Raw genomic sequence first — 6,000 nt, forward strand, 5'->3', positions numbered from 1 at the left:
AAACCATTCTCTTGATTTAAAGTTCTACACAGTGGAGCTTTTAATAGCAGCATATACTCATTTCTATTGTAGGTTTCAACCACAAACTGTTGTTTTGTTTTAACAGTCAGTGAAATCCCGTGCCAACCTCAAGATTATGATGGTCGTGTGGACATACAGACATTCTGGGATGCTGTTGACTCTGAAATGATCAGTCGCGAATTGATTCCATGTGAGTCATACTGAATACCAGTTTGTTTTGTAAAATGTATTCATGCGTGAAACTTAAACTAAGTAGGCTCTAAAACACTAATCGCATTTATTTCCAAAGGTGGTCGGAAGAACCCTTTTGTTGTGCCCCCCAGCTATCACAACTGGTCACCATGGATTGGCCCACAGACAAGGCAGTCAAATGTAGTCCTGAACACTGAATTTGAGAAAATGAAAGAACCTAAAGCATCAAATGACAGTGATGACCAGCAGATCACTGAAGAACGTCTTGGTGATGAGCTTATGAACTTGAAGGTGAATTCTGATAGTGAAATGACATGGCTAAATAAATCTCAAGCATGCTTAACGGCAACATTGACTTTTGGCATTTGTATCACAGGTAGATGCAGTAAGGGTTCTATGCAAACAGTGTGGTTTGGATGACAAAGGCTCAAAGATGGATCTTGTCCTCAGACTACGGGAGAAGATGTCAAATAGAGTGACATATAACACTTACCAGGCCTCTGGTAAGTGAGAAAAAAACATGTACAGGCATATACCATAACAGGTGTGGTAGGCACACTCTCTCACTCAGGCATCCATTCATCAGTAAATGCTTTACTCATACATAAGGACCACAATGGAAATAAGATGTTAATTTTACACACGGGTATGTCAAAGTAAAATAATGCACACTTTTGTTATTTCATAGGTGGCTATGCTGTAATCACCTGTCCATGTGGTGTCGTGTGTTCGGTGAAATATATACTTAGAGCAGAGAGTCCACGTGACTATGTAGATCTTTTGCTCTCCTGGAAACACTTTCCCAACATAAGTGTGTATGACTATCCAAGGGGATTGGCATTACATGCCAACAAAAGAGTGCCAGAGATTTACCACCCTTTCCAAGGAAGAGTATTGGATCCTACTCCAGACAACATCAAGCAGGCTTCAGGGGGAAAGCTTCATGTGAATATGCCTTGGTTGAAGCACTCTAAGGTAGGGCTGGGCGATATGACAAAATCTCATATCACGATATAGAATTTATTTTATCACGATAACGATATACTCACGATATAGCATATTTTTTACGATACCTATTTTTTTATCTAAAATAATTGATTTTTGTTCAGGTCGAGTACTTTACTGTACTTGGACTGTACTGTACTGTACTGTACTGTACTGTACTGTACTGTACTGTACTGTACTGTACTGTACTGTACTGTACTGTACTGTACAAGCTCTCCTCCCTGGCCTCTGTCTGTGTTAGGCTGCACAACAGTGACACTTGGTGGTGACAATAGTTATGCTATTTCCGTGCTCGGATACAGGGACAGGGACACACATAGCTGTCTATAATGGTTGCACCACTCAAAAAACAATTAAATTCACATTATCCACTCTACTTATATGAATATAATACTGATGCCCTTCCCATGCACAGACAGGCCCAAAGCAAGTACAAAAATATTACAAAATAAAATGTATATAATAATAATTAGAGGCTGAACTCAATTGTTCAGCCTCTGTAGACATTTTTAAAGCACAGCTCAAGACCCACTTCTACAACATTGCTTTTAATTGATCTTTTATTTTTTGTTATTCATGTCCTCACTGTATTGCATCACTGCTTGTTTTTTAATGTCGTTGCCTTGCTTTTCTTTTTTTCTCCATTGCTCTGTAAAGCACTTTGAGAGCTGCATTTCATGTCATGAAAGGTGCTATACAAATAAAATAAATAAAGTAATTGACTACAGGCGATAGAGTGAGAGAGAGAGTGAGAGAGAACGCGATCGTATATGGGAGTCTGGGACGAGTGGGGCTTTTTCTTTTCCTTTTTTTTTGATGATCACAACAAAGTCAGCGTCTTGTGTTGTTGTTGTAAGCTGTTGCTGAATTAAGGAATTTTCAAATGGAATAATTTATTTGGAACAATAAAACAAGACAGACACGCACGCAGCAGGAGGACTGCACAGGTAAGAGGAACGTCTTCGTCTTGGAAGAAGTTTGCAGTGCACCCGACGACGGACCAAGGTTATTATAGTTAACTATAACTAACGAAAAAACGAAAACTAGAATTAAAAAAACATTTTAGTTAACTGAAACTAAACTGAAACTAAAATAAATTAAAAAACGATAACTAAACTAAAACTGTATTGTGTGTTCACAAAACTAACTGAAATGATAGACAAAATGGCATTCGTTATCGTTTTTTTATCAATATTTATATGCCTTACGGACATTTAGAATATAAACCTTTTAAATTAATTCGGTTCTTTTCCTTATTTCCCGAGCCGTTTTTACGGCACTTTTCAGCACCGTAAGGCAGCATGTCACAACGCTTTACGACCCGTGTTTACATTCTGCAGTGCAGCCCCGTGGTCGCTTCAAGTTTTAATGCTGCTGCTTGCATCTCGCAAAAATGGCAAAAGTTGGCAGAAAGAGTGGCCAGACGTCCGGTTTCACGCCGGACAGTCCGGTTTTAGAACCACCTGTCCTCCTCCCAACTCAACCTCTGGCCGGACACATAATTGTCCGGTTTTGTGTGATATACAGTGCTTGTGTCATAACTGTCATTTACGTTGTCTCTGTATTAAAATCTCCGCAGAGCTGCTCAGCTCCGCAGCGAGCCAGCCACACTCCCTCTGTCTTAAAAAGAGAGAGGAGACGTTGCCATGTCCGCTTAATTATAAGCGACTTTGGCCTTGTTTTATAAAATAGCCTACTAAGCCTAGTCAGGCTTCTTTTGGGCTTGTTTTCATAGACATGGTTGCTTGTTTCTCTTCCAAAACCTGTCAACACTGCCAGTGGGATGGTCTGTTTGTTTTTTGTGGAATGTGTGTTCTCACAATCACTTTAGTATAGTTAATGCAGGGATAAATAAACCAAAAATGCAAAATGAAAAACTACATTTAATGAGCAATATGGCTCGACATCATAAAGAAAGGGAGGCTAAAGCACTGTGAACATAGGCTACTGGCTTCATTCTATGTCCCACACCGATGACCATAAGACTGTATAAAAAACCCCACAAGAAAGAGATTCAACATAAAACATATCTAAACATGAAATAAAATAAATTGATTATAAAAGGAATGACCTTTGTGGTACCCCATCATTTAAAAAGGTTAATTGAATTAGCAAATATATGTTCTCTGTGGACATACTGCTGGAGATGATGGTGGTGAAAATCAGGTGCGTGCAATAGTATAGTAATAATAATAATATCTGGAATTTTATAGCGCTTTTCTAAACACTGTGTGTGTCTGTTTGGGGGGGGGGGGGCTGGGGAGAGAGCCCCGCAAAAGTGTCCTCCTTTCTGAGGTCTTGCAGGTGGCCACCACAGCCCAATATGGGATTTCTTCGAATATGACTGTGTGGGAGATGCAAGCAAGTGCCTTGTGGATGAGGATGGGAAAATATGCGAAGTATGTCATGGTTGATTGTCCAACAGAGACTGAATATATATACTTTTAAATGGTATCTTTTGTTGAGTTTTTATTACACAATACTTGCTCTGATCTTTTTTAATCCTATACTTCGTTACAAATAAACCAAAGTACGAAAAAACTAAAACTAAACTAAAACTAAACTAAAACTAAGCATTTTCACAAAATAAAAACTAAACTAAAACTAGCAAACCCGCTCTAAAAACTAACTAAAACTAACTGAATTAGAAAAAAATATGTCAAAACTAACTAAAACTAAACTATAATGAAAAAACCAAAACTATTATAACCTTGCGACGGACAAGCTTATTGTTCAACTGTGTAAAACATGCGTGGCTCACGCAATTTATCAATTTGACCCAACATGAAACCTGCATTTATAACAGTGAATGACCGGTTACTTTAGGGCGCGTTCGGAAATAGCGCACTAGGCGCACTGTGCAATGCAAACTGATAGATGAGTTCGCTCCGGTGTGGTATTTCCGAACGTGCCCCTTACACCGCTCTGAATCTCGTCAGCCATCATCTCCCTTCATGTAATCAAAACCACTTCCATATCCATACAATGGAAGACGTTGCCCCTCTTTTAGGTGCAAGCACCACCTCGGCTTGTGTTGTGGTCGTGTTGGCCTTAGAGTATATAATAGAGAAGACATCCGAAAGGTGTTGGCTCACTGTTTTCAGTGCGCGCGGTGGGCTGCTGGGCATGCCGTATATAAGCGCTGTGACGTAAAATACTGCCGTAAAGCGAAACGGCGATATAAGCGATATAGCTTTTTTTTCGTGATAGACATTTTCTATCGAAAATACGATATATATCGTCATATCGCCCAGCCCTACTCTAAGGTGCCAGCTGATGAAAACGGCCACCCTCACACTGGGTCATCAGAGCATTTTGCTTTGAGTGACGTGTTCCACCAGGGAAACAGCAAAGATGAAAGGGATGTCCTCAGAAGGATAGACCTTGTACCTGAGCTTGCTGGTTGCATCAACAGTCAGTGTGCTGAGCAGCTGTTTTCAGGAATGAAAAAAAAAAACTATTTTCTGAACATGACAACACCCTCAACACACATATTTCTGCAAAGAAATATACTGCACCACTACAATGTTGCAAGGAACAACACAATTAAAAGACAATACAGTAAGATTCTGCCAGCAGATGTGTCGATGCAGTTGGACAGCTATGGAAGGATAGTGATGGGTATGCAATTCAGATGAGTTTTTTGTCCTTTCCATTTGTTTTCACATCTGTTATTTAGAAGTGGGTAAAAAATCATAATTTATCCAACAGCTCCTCTCCCACAACCTGTGGTGACCACTATGTCCTCTGACCACAGTATTGGAAGTGAGGAGCAACAAGAGTGTGAGTCAGCTGCTCTGATTGACTTAAGTTTGTATGGTGCAATTATCATACTTTGTCTTCCCTGGGTTAACAGAAGTTTTTTTTTCTTTTTCTCCCATCTTCTCTTCCCTGAGTTAACAGATTTGTTTTTTCTTTCTCCCATCTCTTGCTCTCTAGTGAATGATGACAGCGAGCAGCCTGTGGTGACCACTATGTCATATGTCCCCGATAGAGGAAGTCAGGAGCAGGAAGAGTGTGAGTCAGCTGCTCTGACATTATGGTGATATTGTCATGCTTCCCTGGGTCGACACACTTTTCTCCCATCTTTTCTCTTGGGAGGGTGGTAGTAGGTAACATGTTTAACCGTATTTTTCAAATATAGTGTCACAGTGCAATTCATGATGTATTTTTGTTTTCTATCATTAGCTCCACACCCCTCACCGGACACACAGATGGGTACCATCTGTTTAGTGGAACCCACAAGAAGTGTTACCGGTAGGACTCATTCACTTTTTAAGTATACTTAATTGAGAAATCATACACTGGTACAAGTTCAAAAGAACCAAACCACCACCACATCAACAGAGCACGTTCTCCCTGTTTTCTTAAATACACAGAACGAGAAGGATAAATCAAATAGAAGCGTAGGACTCAGAGTTCAGATAATGAAGTTGATCAATACATTTGTTGCATCTGGAATCATGCATCTTATTTGCCATAATGTATGCAAGGGTGTTGGAAAATTAACAAATGTGCGTGACTTTCATCACCTATGCAACGTTAGACTAGTTGTCTGTGTTAGACAGATAGTTTGTGTGCCTTGAAAAAACGCTCTGTTTACATATTTCACTTCTAGGACCAACTCACTCCCCCCTACCCGTCGTGAATTCAGCCTCAGAGGCAAATTTTCCTTGGGAAGAAGAGCTGAACTCTGCCCAATATCAACTGGTAAACTACAAAGCACAAGTATCTGTCCTTTTTATGACAAACACCAGTATTGTACTAATGGCTCTTCCCTGC

This window comes from Protomyctophum parallelum, assembly GCF_964188405.1.
Source record: "Protomyctophum parallelum genome assembly, chromosome: 10".
Taxonomy (NCBI): domain Eukaryota; kingdom Metazoa; phylum Chordata; class Actinopteri; order Myctophiformes; family Myctophidae; genus Protomyctophum; species Protomyctophum parallelum.